The sequence below is a fragment of the Bos indicus x Bos taurus genome, chromosome 13 (genome assembly GCF_003369695.1).
Source record: "Bos indicus x Bos taurus breed Angus x Brahman F1 hybrid chromosome 13, Bos_hybrid_MaternalHap_v2.0, whole genome shotgun sequence".
In the NCBI taxonomy this organism is placed as follows: Eukaryota; Metazoa; Chordata; class Mammalia; order Artiodactyla; family Bovidae; genus Bos; species Bos indicus x Bos taurus.
Window position 1 is genome coordinate 53,901,941 of NC_040088.1, and position 14,769 is coordinate 53,916,709.

Sequence of the window (14,769 nt, forward strand, 5' to 3'; positions counted from 1 at the left end):
CCCACAGATCACCCGAGGATCTTGTTAAAATGTAGATTCTGACTCAGTAGGACTGGGTGGGACCTGAGACTCTGCATTTCTAACAAGCCCCCGAGTGATGCCCAGGCTGCTCTACTAGGGACAACACTTTGAGTGGCAAGGGCCTAAGTCATGGGTCCTGAGTTTGACTGATCTGTTTCCTTCTGCTAAACCCACTAAGGTTTTTGACAGAGCTGAATATAATAACAACAATAAAACAAACAACAACAAAGGCACAAGATTTGATTCTCTCACATAAATGAGGTCCGGATGTAGCCAGTTCAGAGTAAATATGGTAGTTCCACGAAGATGTTAGCGACTCAGCTCTTTACTTTCTGCTTCATTTCCTAGTGGTGGGTTCTTTTTTAACCCACAGTCCAAGCTGGCTGCTGGAACTCCTGGTTCCAGGAGCGAGAAGGTAGAAAAGATCTGTCTCTAAGCTGAGCCAGCTCTCATTTTGGGGTATAATTGCTTTACAATGTTGTGTTTATTTCTGCTGTCCAACGAAGTGAATCAGCTATATGTATACATATATGACCTCCCTCTTGAGCCCCCCTCCCACCCCCATGCCATATCCCACCCCCCTAGGTCGTCACAGAGCACCAAGCTGAGCTCCTGGTGCTGTAAGCTCCTTGTGCTTCCCACTAGCTGTCTATTTTACACATGGTAGTGTATATACGTCAGTCCTAATCTCCCAATTCGCCTTACCCTCCCCTTTCGCCCTTGTCCACATATCTGTTCTCTACATCTGCATCTCTATTCCTGCCCTGGAAATGGGTCCAGCAGTACCATTTTTCTAGATTCTAAACATATGTGTTAATATACGATATTTGTTTTTTTTTCCCTCTGACTTAACTTTATTCTGTATGACAGATTTTAGGTTCATCCACATCACTACAAATGGCCCGATTTCATTCCTTTTTATTTAGCCAGGTTCTTTAGGGCAGCCTTTCCCTTCCCTCTCCCTTCACTCCCAGTCCCCAAGTTCCATGTCCCACTCAATACTCTGCTTATGTGTCACTGACGAGAACTTAATCACATGCCGAGCCCTGCTGCAAGGGAGTTTGGGAAATAAAAGCTTTTAATTGAGTTTATTGCTGCCCAAATAAAATCAGGATTTTTTTTTTTTTAAACTGAGGAGGAAGGGGGAGAAAGAGTTTGTGACCACAAGCCATCCCTGCCACAGAGCACACATTTTTCTTCCTGTGAATCTTAGTTATAATTCCTGGTTGTGGTGTGGTTGTTTAGTTTCTAAGTCGTGTCTGACTCTTTTGCAACCCCATGGACTGTAGCTCACCAGGCTCTTGTGTTCAAGGGATTTCCCAGGCAAGAATACTGGAATGGGTTGCCATTTCCTTCTCCACGGGATCTTCCCAACCCAAGGATTGAACCTGCATCTCCTGCATTGGCAGGTGGATTCTTTACCCCTGGAGCCACCAGTGAAGACCAAATATAATTGTTGTATCAGACCTTAAATACTTCTCCCTCCTTGCTATTTGATTCCATTGTAAATGTACCTAGCTCAGTCGTTCTTTTTTTGTTTGACAAGAAGTGGCTACTGTTTTTCTATTTTATTTTCATTTGAAATGGCTTTCTCTCTCTTCCTCCCTCTTTTTCTTGTGTGTGTGTGTGCATCTGCACGTGTGTGTGTGTGTGTGTGTGCATTTTTCGGGTATGTTTTTACCCCAAATCCATAAGCACACATGTTAGAAGTCAGACAACCTGACTTCAAAGAGTAACAAAACTCTGGGCTAAAAACTTTCATCTAATCAGTGGCGGTCTAGGGTAGACATTACCCCTAATCTACTCTAGATTTCAGGAATTCCAAGCAAATGACCCTTTAATTTGGTTCCTAAATACACACGAGAGACTAGATAAAGTACAACTTAAAAGTTGTAGTTCTTCATTTGAGTGTAGATATGTATAGTCTACATTTCACTAAAAAATGATAAATACAGAATGAGTTACCTTGCCACATAGGACAAGAAAAGATTTGATTATCAGATCCCTAAAAAGCAGCAGAGAGTATTTTGTAACCCAGAAGCCCTACCTGTGTTTTTGAGCAGTGCTCAGGTTGGTAAGAGTCTTTTTAAAGCAGATATCTCAGTTTTTATCCTCTGAGTCTCATCCAGAAGAAATGATCATCAGGTGCCCATTCTTACACAGTGTGTTTGAAAGAAAAACAATTCCACCAAAGGAGAAGCAGAAAAGGGAATGAGCAGTGTGTGTTACTAAGTTTGTGTTTGGTATGCTTTTCAGTGGCAAAAAGTTTTGAGAATCTGGGATTGTGTGGGTGCATCTGGTGGTGAATTTCTAAGGTTCATTGGGATTAAAATTAAAATTTTAATGTGTGAGGTGGATAAATTAAAATTTTAGATGTGATCGTTGGGAGAAGGAAGATCGTTAGATATCAGTGAAGTGGATCAATTTTAAGGTAGTATTTTCTTTTAACCAGGGTGTAGTTGCTTTACAATGTCATGTTAGTTTCTGCTGTACAACAGCGTGAATCAGCCATCTGTATACATATATATCCCCGCCCTCATGGATCTCCCTCCCGCCCCTGTCCCACTTCTCTAGGTCATCATGGAGCACAGAGCTATATCCTTGTGCTGTACAGCAGCTTCCCACTGGCTGTCTATCTTACACATGGCAGCGCTCCCCTTCCCCTCTTCCTCGCCCCAACTCCCCATGTTCACAAGTCCATTCTCTGGGTCTGTGACTCTGTTCTTGCCCTGCAAATAGGATCATCCGTACCATTTTTCCAGATTCCACATTATATGTGTTAATATATGATATTTGTTTTTCTCTTTCTGACTTACAGTATTTTTTTAAATTTAATTTTTAAACTTTACAATATTGTATTGGTTCTGCCATATATCGAAATGAATCCGCCACAGGCATACATGTGTTCCCCATCCCGAACCCTCCTCCCTCCTCCCTCCCCATACCATCCCTCTGGGTCGTCCCAGTGCGCCAGCCCCAAGCATCCAGCATCATGCATCGAACCTGGACTGGCAACTGGTTTCATATATAATATTATACATATTTCAATGCCATTCTCCCAAATCATCTTACCCTCTCCCTCTCCCACAGAGTCCAAAAGACTGTTCTATACATCAGTGTCTCTTTTGCTGTCTTGTATACAGGGTTATTGTTACCATCTTTCTAAATTCCATATATATGCGTTAGTATACTGTATTGGTGTTTTTCTTTCTGGCTTACTTCACTCTGTATAATAGACTTATAATATTTTTTAAAGCTTCTCAGGTGATTTCCCTGGAAGGCTGTCTTAGGTTCTCTGCACACCATTCAGACAGCTGCCTCCCTGTGGAGGCAGCTCCTTGGTGTCGGAAGTGACCTGTACCTTTGTGTCTTTCTAGTCTGCTGGTGGACTCTGCAAGCCAATACATATAATCTGACAAGCTGTGCATTTTCTATGAACATATACCTGCTTATGAAGACACCTAGTCAATTATACTGTGTTAGAGATGAACTAACCTACACTTAGAAAGGAAATGGCAACCCACTCCAGTATTCTTGCCTGGAAAATCCCATGGACAGAGGAGCCTGGAGGGCTACAGTCCATAGGGTCCCAAAGAGTTGGACACGACTGAAGCGACTTGGCACTGCACAGAATAAAACAAGAAGGCAAAAAGAAATCATAAAGCTATATAATACAGGCCCACAGTCCATCACTGAAACTACTTGGGGAGCTCGGTATTCTTAGAGCTCATAGTTTTTCAGAAGAAAAGAAAAGATAGCATGATTCATATACTATATATTTCATAATTTCCTCTGGGCTTGTGGCCGCACCCTCCCATAAATCTAGGTCAGGTTTTGTCATCAGAAGAAATCCGGCCAGGTTTTGCCTGTCAGATGAGTTACAGAAAAGAACTTTGTATTTTCCAAGCTTTTTGGATTTCTGGATCTTGGATGAGAGACTGTGGCTCTGTGGTGACTCCAATCATTGAGGGTTTATCAATCATTAATGAAGACTTTGGGCCTTCTTTGATAAAGCCTCTACAGCCCATAGACTAGTGTCCGATAGACAGAACTTCTTTCTTCTATAAAGGAGCTGAAAACACCTGGGGGGCCTCAGAAAATTAGGACTTCTGGGGCCTTGTTTCTTTCTTTTCTGCCCCCATGACTTCCAGGAGCACAGGGCATGGTAAGCACCGAACACCTGCTCAGGGAACCAGTGCTCACCGGCTGTCTTCCTTCCCAACAGGTAGGTTAGCAGTGGTTTCTCCTCTTCAGGTCATGGTAGCCTAGAAGCCGAAAGGAGTATCTGTTCCTCCTTTCTGCAGCCCCCCACTTGCTGTCCCACAAGCCTCCTCTCTCATCAGACTGAAAGTTTGCTCAGACTCTGCAATCCACTACCCTGACAATCAGCTGCATAAGACGTTGTTTGCAGGGCTCTTGCCTTTTTTCCTTTTGAATTTTTTAAAACCTATTTTGGAAAGACCAGATCAAATGTTGGCGCCTTCTTGATGGAGCAGCTATAAATACATTCTGAGGGACTTTGGGCCATGCAATTTCTAGCAGGCAGCAAACTTGCTGGCCTGCTCAGTATGACCTAAGAATATGTGTACCTGGTCCAGGAATTTATTTCTCCTCATTTCTGAGTCTTCCACTGACAGCCAGATATTTACTTCTCATATATCTCTATTCTTCCTGAATTTTAAATGAGTAAATTCCTTGTTCCTTTCAAAAAAGAAATCAGAGTTTTTTTCCTCTTAAGTTATATTTGTATGTTTTTGCCCCCCTAGAAAGTTTAGGGTCATAGCACCTTGTCCCTCGGTGGTATGTGCTCAAAAGCTTGGTTCAGACCCAGACTCTGACCTTTAGTTTCCTTTATTTTCTCTAATATAGTTTACTGGTGGTTCCCCCAAATTTCATTCTATTGGAAAATCTTATTAATAGCATCTTGACTGTAAGATAGAATAATAAGATGGAAAGAGTACTGAATTGGATTTGAATTCTAAGTCTGCCTATGGTTGGTTGTGTTGGTTGTGCCTCTGTTTTTCATCTGAGAATGTACCAGTTCTACTTAATTGCATTATTGGGAGGGTTAAATGACAAATATAGGTAAAATTTGTAATAGAGTGCCTAGCTCATGGTGGATACCTCAGCAGATATTAGCTGAATCTGAGTTGCACTTTTCTCTTAACGATTTCATTTATTGTCACACCATTGTACATGAATACATTTAAAAATATCTTCTGGGTGCAATGCTGAAAGACTACATCGAAGCAGGTGGGATCCTTATAGCTCAGTTGGTAAAGAATCTGCCTGCAATGCAGGGACCCTGGTTCGATTCCTGGGTCAGGAATATCCCCTGGAGCAGGGATAGGCTACCCACTGTAGTACTCTTGGGCTTTCTTTGTGGCTCAGCTGGTAAAGAATCTGCCTGCAATGCAGGATACCTGGGTTCAATCCTGGGGTTGGGAAGATCCCCTGGAAAAGGGAAAGGCTACCCACTCCAGTATTCTGGCCTGGAGAATTCCACTGACTGTGTAGTCCATGGGGTCACAAAGAATCAGACACGACTGAGCGACTTTCACTTTCACTTTTCATGCAGGATCCTAGTTCCCTGACCAGGGATCAAATCCCAGCATTGGCAGCATGGAGTTTCAACCACTGGACCTTCAGGGAACTCCCATGAAGACATTTTAGAGATGAGGAAGTGAGGCAAAGGAGACACTTAGCAAGTTGTTTCCTGAGGCCAAGAAATGAATTCAGTCACCTGACTTCTGGACTGGATGTAACTATCAGGCTGAGAAACTCAGGAATGAGAGAGTTGGATCATTTGGAAACCTGGGCTTTGGTTTCCAATTGGGAAGTAGGAATACTCACACCACATCCTCAGGGTTCTTAAAGGATATGGCAAGTAAATAATGAACATAATGCATTCGAGAATGGCACCTGTGATAAGTAGTGGGTTGTCTCTTTTATTTGAGATGACTTGATGTTTCTGGAGCATCCTTTAATGTACATCCTTTAATGCTATTGCATCTTGTAGGATGCAGGAGACTGTAGGTCAACTGTCTTGAGTCAACCCTCTGCCCCAAATAAGTATGAGTATGTTCATGGATCTTTTTATTGCAGCCACATCTACCAGTTCTTTGGAAACACCTGGAAAATTTACTCATTATCATGTCTCTATAAAGCCCATTAAAAACTATTGAAACTCAGCAATCTCAAATGAAACACTTTGTGAGCTGTGCTTGATTTGAACGACTTTAACTATTAGTAACTTTCCCACCTGTCTTCCTTTTTCCACTAGGCAAAATAGATTATATACTGTAATGTGATAACTTATTGTTCTAATTTGAAAAGCTGCTTCTCACTTGTTGAAATTGTTAGAAATGTATGGGTTGGTATTCTTTTCCTATTTTCCGAGTAGTATCAACTATTTTCATCTAGCCTACACGTATTGGAACACACTCCAAAGTATAATATCTTTCTTCTAGAGGGAGTGGAAAGTGTGTAATATAGTCCTTGAGAAAATAAATGAATATGCTTTGCTTAAAAGCCTACTTATACCTTAATTTTAAACCAAGGACTTCTATGAGTAAATAATATATGTTTAAAAGTTCATTTAAATGCTTCCACTAATCATCGCATAACTGAGATGAAATTTTCCGCCAGCTGTAAGAATGATGATGAATCAATAACTTAATATTTTGTGAGTGACTCAGTAGCATATGGAGAAGGCAATGGCACCCTACTCCAGTACTCTTGCCTGGAAAATCCCATGGATGGAGAAGCCTGGTAGGCTGCAGTCCATGGGGTCACTAAGAGTTGGACATGACTGAGAGACTTTCACTTTTCATTTTCACTTTCATTCATTGGAGAAGGAAATGGCAACCCACTCCAGTGTTCTTGCCTGGAGAATCCCAGGGACGGGGGAGCCTGGTGGGCTGCCATCTATGGGGTTGCACAGAGTCGGACACAACTGAAGCGACTTAGCAGCAGCAGCAGCAGTAGCATATATTTTTGGGGGTAGGTTTTGCTTTGAAATAATTTTTAACATGAGAGTCCCTTGGACCTCAAGGAGATCCAACCAGTCCATTCTGAAGGAGATCAGCCCTGGGATTTCTTTGGAAGGAATGATGCTAAAGCTGAAACTCCAGTACTTTGGCCACCTCATGCGAAGAATTGACTCATTGGAAAAGACTCTGATGCTGGGAGGGATTGGGGGCAGGAGGAGAAGGGGACGACAGGGGATCAGATGGCTGGATGGCATCACCGACTCGATGGACGTGAGTCTGAGTGAACTCTGGGAGTTGGTGATAGACAGGGAGGCCTGGCGTGCTGCTATTCATGGGGTCTCAAAGAGTCGGACGCAACTGAACTGAACTGAACTGAATTTTTAACAGAAAAAATTTCAGTTTCCAGAATAGCACACAGAACTTCTGAATATTCTCCCCCAGATTCACCGATTGTTAACATTCCACCATATTTTCCATCTCTCTCTCTACAAATACATATTTTTTCTCAACCCTTCGAAATTAAGTTGCAAAATATGTGATGCCTTGTGATATGCCTCTAGATGCCTCTAAATATGTCATTGTGTATTTCTTTAAAACAAGAAGATTCCTGACATAGCCACAGGACACCCATTCAAATCAGGAAATTAACATTGGTATTGTACAATCTTCGGTTCACAGGTCCCCACTCAAATTTCATTGATCATCCCAATGATGTCCTTATATGTCCAGAAGCATGCATTGTAGGAAGCTGGCATGTCTCTTTAGTCATCTTAAATTTGGAATCCATTGACTAGTCTTCTCTTACTCCCTGGTGGCTCAGTTGGTAAAGAATCTGCCTACAATACTGGAGACCTGGTTCCATCCCTGGGTTCAGAAGATCCCCTGGGGGAGGGCATGGCAACCCACTCCAGTATCCTTGCCTGGAGAATCCCCATGGACAGAGGAGCTTGGAGGGCTACAGTCTCTGTGGGGTTGCAAAGAGTTGGACACGACTGAGCGACTTTCACACTTCACTATCTTCTGTTATCTTGACATTTCTGATGTGTTCAAGCCAGTTACTTTGAAGAATGTCCCTCAGTTTGGGGTTGTCTGATGTTTTGTCAGTACATTGATTGAACGAGTTATCATTAGATTCAAGTATATCACAGGAATAGCACAGAAATGACTCTGTATTCTCAGTACATATTATCAGCAGGTACGTGATGTTGATTTTAACTATTACTGGTGATGTTGATTTTTTAAAACTTTTTATTTTGTATTGGGGTATAGCTGATTAACAATGCCTTGATAGTTTCAGATGAACAGAGAAGGGGACTTAGCCATACATACACATGCAGCATTCTCCCCCAAACTGCCCTCCCCTCCAGGCTGCCACATAACACTGAGCAGAGTTCCATGAGCTGTACAGTAGGTCCTTATTGGTTATCCATTTTAAATACACCAGTGTGTACATGTCGATTCCAAACTCCCAAACTATCCCTTTCCACCATTCTTCCCCGCGGCAATCATAAGCTCGATCTCTAGGTCTGTGAATCTGTTTGTTTTGCAAGTTCATTTGCATCATTTCTTTTTAGATTCCACCTGTAAGCGATGTCATACTACATTTCTCCTTCTCTGTGGTGATGTTGATTTTTATCATTTGGTTAAGATGGTGTCTTTTGGGTTTCTTCACAGTAAAGTGGTTTCTTTTTAAAATTTTTATTAGAGTATAGTTGATTTTACATGTTGTGTTAGTTTCCACAGTAAAGTTAATAAGTAATTTGTGGTGGGATATTAATAAATATTGATAAGTATTCATTACAATGTTAATAAGTATTTTGCAGGGATATAGTTTAAGACCATATAAATATCGAATCCCTCATTAAACCTTTATCCATTAATTGCGGCATCTACAAGTGCTTCTTACCTGACCCAATTATTATTAAGGTAGCTGAAAATTAATTTTTATTAATTATATATGCTACCGTTCCTTCTATACACATTGGTTGGCATCCTACTATTATTATAAGACAAAGCTTTCTCTTATTTATCTATGTCAGTATGGCTTCATGGATTCCTATTTTATTGAATGAGTTATCGTCCTCTACTGGTATTATTTATCATGATGCTTAACCTGGCCCAGATTTGGCCAGTGAGAGCCTTTTCAAGGTCCTGTGACCTTTGACAGTCCCCATCATTCTTGGAGAACTTCTTATCCCTCACAGAAGAAATTCAAGCATGTCTGATACTTTTGCTGCCTCAGCTTTGGACTCATCCATTTCTGTAAGAAGCCCTAGTTAATTTTTAGCTGAGAATGGTACTTAGAAATCTAGGTTTAGATATTGAATATGCTCATTGCTACCAGGGTGTCATCAATTCCATGTCTTCTCTGTGGGTAGAACTATCAGTTCAGTTCAGTTCAGTTCAGTCACTCAGTCGTGTCTGACTTTTTGCGACCCCATGAATTGCAGCACACCAGGCCTCCCTGTCCATCACCAACTCCCGGAGTTCACTGAGACTCACGTAGAGCTATATACACACACATACATTATCTATGGGCCTCCCAGGTCATGCTAGTGGTAAAGAACCCACCTTCTGATGTCAGAGATGTAAGAGACACAGGTTTGATCCCTGGATTGGGGAGATCCCCTGGAGGAGGACATGGCAACCCACTACAGTATTCTTAACTGAAGAATCCCATGGACAGAGGAGCCTTGCAAGCTACAATCCATTGGATCATGAAGCGTCAGACACAACTGAAGTGACTTAGCATGCACATAAATTATCTGTATCTGTGTATTCTGGCGGAGAAGGCGATGGCACCCCACTCCAGGACACTTGCCTAGAAAATCCCATGGACTGAGGAGCCTGGTAGGCTGCAGTCCATGGGGTCACTAAGAGTCGAACACGACTGAGCAACTTCACTTTCACTTTTCATTTGCATGCATTGGAGAAGGAAATGGCAACCCACTCCAGTGTTCTTGCCTGGAGAATCCCAGGGACGGGGGGAGCCTGGTGGGCTGCTGTCTATGGGGTCACACAGAGTCAGACACGACTGAAGCGACTTAGCAGCAGCAGCAGCAGCAGCATATATTCTGGAAATCTTGTGTTCATGTCAATGGCTTCAGTTATAATCCAAAATCACTTGAGTTATTCTAGTCTTCCCTTTTTCCAGGTTTCCCCTCTCTAACAGTGGGAAGTCTGGCTCCTGTTATCCTCAATGTATTTGATTAATTCTTTGAGATGTAACCCATCTCCTGTTCTTCCTGGCCATCTTTTCATCTCCAGCGCTTCTGATTCACATGGACCAGTGCAGGTCAAGAGCTAAGAGGTTCCCCGAGCCCTGGTGGTATGCTGGCTAAGAGTGCTTCCCCTGTATTGTTTTGAATGAATCTATGAGGGGCTATCATCTAGTGGCTGAGTGGGAGATCTCTACAGTCAGAACGTTAGGTGTATATAACACCTATGCCACTTGCTAGCTGTGTGATCCTGGGCAAACCAGTCAACCTCTTCTAGTCTCTAAGATTTCTCTCTTCAAAGAGAAGCCATAGCAGGAGACAGCAGTCTCTGTACTTCTTGCTGCCTTGGGGACAGATCTTGAGTCTCAAAATAAAGGCTTCTGTCTTCTCTGCTCTAGTAGCCACTGACTGATCAATGAGCAGCAGCCTTCAGCAGGCCGCAAAAGGTGCAGCGTGGGAGATGGCTTCAGAGGCGTGGGTGGCCATACTAGCCAGGTGTGGGGCGGCGGGGCGCAGGGTATCATAAAGGGGGCTTGCCTATGGCATCCGTCCACTTGGGATAACTATAACCCAGAGCAGAATGATGTAAAGTCAGGGCCTCAGTTTCTCTATCTGCAAAAAAAGAAGATAAACATGGGCTTTCCCATCTTAGAAACCTGTTGTGTGAGGATCAAATGAGCTAATGTTTCCTAGTGCAGGAAGTGGGAGACACTTAAAGAACATTTCCCACCTCCTACCCCTAAAAGCAAAATATATTCACTGTAGAAAATTTAGACAACCAATATAAGCAAAAGCAAGGTATTAGCTATCACAGGTAACCCCAATCAGGCAAAGACAACCATTTATATTTAATTAGAGGTCCTTCCAGTCTTATATCTGGACACATCAGCATAAGATACTAAGATTATGGAGTTCCTGCTCCCTTCTCTTCTCCCTGTACAGAGGAGGAACAGATTTCTCTTGGGGACCACTCCCCTATCCCCTGAGTCTCTTGCTGGCTGGACCCAGCAGCACAACATCCCCACAAAGCAGGCAGCAGGCGGGCAGGGCAGGGTCTGCATGTGCGGCCAGGGGACCTCACACCCGGCTCTTCTCCTGCGTGGGCGGGGGGTTGTGTGCATCTTCCTTTCCAGGTACAGGAGGCCAGGAAACAGGTTTCCTCCTTCTTTGATCAGAATGAATCGTCTGCTGCGGAAGCTGGCTGTGGCCCAGATTCAGGGGGAAACGGCAGTGCAAGGCTTTTCTATTCGAGGGCTGCCCCATGGTGCTTCTCTGGGCTGAGTGTTCGGGAAAGCGAACATGACTCTAGAATGGATTCAGAGGATGTGGGGGGCTGTGCTGAGGGATGTGCCCATGCTGATTCCTGGGCTTCCCATCCCTATTGTCTCTGATGTCAATGTCAGCTTGTCTGGCTCCTCTACTTGGACATACTGGGTCATTGTGTAAATATATTCCTGTGCTGTACTAAGCCGCTTCAGTCATGTCCAATTCTTCACTACTCCCATGGATTGTAGCCCACCAGGCTTCTCTGCCTATGAGATTCTCCAGGCAAGAATACTGGAGTGGGTTGTCACTGCCTCCTCCAGGGGATCTTCCCAACCCAGGAATCGAACCCACATCTCTTATGTCTCCTGCATCGGCAAACAGGTTCTTTACCATGAGTGCCACCCAGGAAGCCCAAATATTTTCTTAAGGATTACCTAACACTGTATTGGTGCCTGGGGAGAAAAGAGGGGAGAAGAATGTGTAAAAGCGAGAGCTGTATTTCCTCAGAATTTTCACCATGTAACCGATGAAGAGATTTCAGTTCAAGTTCAAGATGACTTTGCAGAACCTTCAAATGCTGCTCTAAGGACTCACTGATCCACCCAGCTCTTAGGTCCATCAAGTCACCAGTCCAGGCCCTGCTCTGACACTGACATCTTATGTTTTGGTTCATTTAATAAACATACTCATTCATCCTCACTATCTATTAGTGGTTTGGAATTTTACCCTTAGAGATTTGAGACTTTTGTGTCTGGAAGATTTTATTGACCAAAAAGCAAGTGTCTGATTAAATCAACAACCCTTGAGCTTTTCAGTGAATGGGCTGCTGTGTGTCAGTTGACTTGAGCTCTGTTTAGAGGCTAGATGGGGGAAAGTGGGGGGAGGAACACACCAAGGGAGGTGGTGATGGGGACCCTGGAGGAACTAAGGCCAAGAAGCTCGTGGTGTCATCATTTAGCCAGCATTTGGATGTAGCACATCACTTTATTTAAATCCATCACACCTCTGCCCTGTGTGTCTTTATTTCCCTTCTCCCTGAGCTTGCTGCTAAGTTGCTTCAGTCGTGTCTGACTCGGTGCAACCCCATAGATGGCAGCCTACCAGGCTCCCCCGTCCCAGGGATTCTCCAGGCAAGAACACTGGAGTGGGTTGCCATTTCCTTCTGCGTTTAGCAGTGTTATAATCCCTGCTTTTGCCCAGGGCTCTTCTGGCCAACCCTGATGAAATCTCTCTCTGTTGGGCTCTACCCCTGCATCTGAGCAGCTAAGTATGGGTGCAGAGAAGTTCCCGACCCAGAGGACTGTTTCACACCAGCTCCACGACTATCAGTCTTAGGGAGCTCTGGGCACAGCCGGCAGCCCCACCTCATGCCCCTTGTCAGTGAGCTCCCCTATTCTCGGAGAGGATCACTTCATGGCTTCTGTCCTTTCCTGAGATTCTAGCACCTCCTCACGGGTCCTCCCCCTCAGCTGTTGGCCTTAATTCCAGTTAATAAAACAGATGTGATCCCAGAGAGCAGCCTGCATTTTCCTCCACCAAATCTTACCTTGGGACTCAGACACTTTGTTTCCTTTCTAGTTAGACAAGACCAAACCAACATCAGTCCATGCTCATTCCTGTGTGTGTTTTTAAAATGCAGTTTGCATTTGCTAACTGAACACATATATTACTTTTATTAAAATATGTTAACAAGAGGGACTTCCCTGGTGGTCCAGTGGTTAAAAATCTGCCTTGTAATTCAGGGGGACATGGGTTCGATCCCTGGTTGGGGAACTGAGATCCCACATGCCACGGAGCAACTAAACCTGCAAGCCGTAACTATTGAGCTCATGAGCCACAACTAGAGTCTGTGCCCCAGAAATAAAGTCCTGCATGATGCAACAAAGATCTCACATGCCACAACTAAAACTCAATGCAGCTACACACACACAAAAATGTCAACCAGAGTAAACCAAGCAGGTCAATCGTGGTCTAATCTTGCTTGCTTGCTTTCCCTTAACATTTCTCTGAACTAAAAAAGAAACCAAACAAAAAAACCCTAATATCAGTCTCCCAAGGCAATAGAAATAAAAATGAAACTAAACAAATGAGACCTAATCAAACTTACAAGCTTTTGCACAGCAAAGGAAGTCATAAGCAAACCAAAAAGACAACCTATGGACTGGGAGAAAATTTGCAAATGATAAGAGTGATAAGGACTTAGTATCCAAAATATATGCACAGCTCATACAACTCAACAATAAAAAAACAAATAATCCAATCAGAAAATGGGCAAAAAAACCCTAAACAGACATTTCTCTAAAGAAGACAGTGTTGTTGTTTAGTGGCTGTGTCTGACTTTTGCAACTCCATGGACTGTAGCCCACCAGACTCCTCTGTGCAAGGGATTTCCTAGGCCAGAATACTGGAGTGGGTTGCTCTTTCCTTCTCTAGGGGATTTTCCTGACCCAGGGATCAAATCTGCATCTCCTGCATTGGCAAGCAGATTCTTTACCACAGAGCCACCAGGGAAGTCCTAAGAAGACACACACATGGTCAGAAGGCACACGGAGAGATACTCAACACCACTGATTATCAGAGAAATGCAAATCAAAGCTACAAGGAGTAGCTCATATCAATCAAAATGGCCATCAATAAGAAGTCTACAAATAACAAACGCTGGAGAGGGGGAGGAAAAAAGGGAACCCTCTCACCCTGTTGGTAGGAATGTAACTTGGTGCAGCCACTCTGAAAAACAATATGAAGTTTCCTCGGAAAACTAAAAATAGAATTATCATGTGACTCAGCGGTCCCACTCCTGATCACATATCCAGACAAAACTATAATTAAAAGATACATGCACCCTGGTATTGATAGCAGCACTACTGATGATAACCAAGACATGGAAACAACCTACATGTCCAGCAACAGGTAAATGGGTAAAGATGTGGTCTAGTGAAAGTGAAACGAAGTCGCTCAGTCGTGTCTGACTCTGCGATTCCCATGGAACACTACACAGCCATAAAAAAGAACCATTTGCAACAACATGGAGGGACCCAGAGATTATCACACAAAGTGAAGTAAGAGAGAAAGAGAAAGACAAATACCATAGGATATCACTTATATGAAAACATGTCAAGACTTTGTAGAAGTATGAAATATATGCTATAATAAGTGAAAAAATAGGATTACTAGATTGTATATTCTCTATGATTTGGAAGAAATTATTCAAATAAAACAACTAGAGATTATATTAGTTGTAGGGTGGTGAAATTAAAGATGGCTTTGAATAT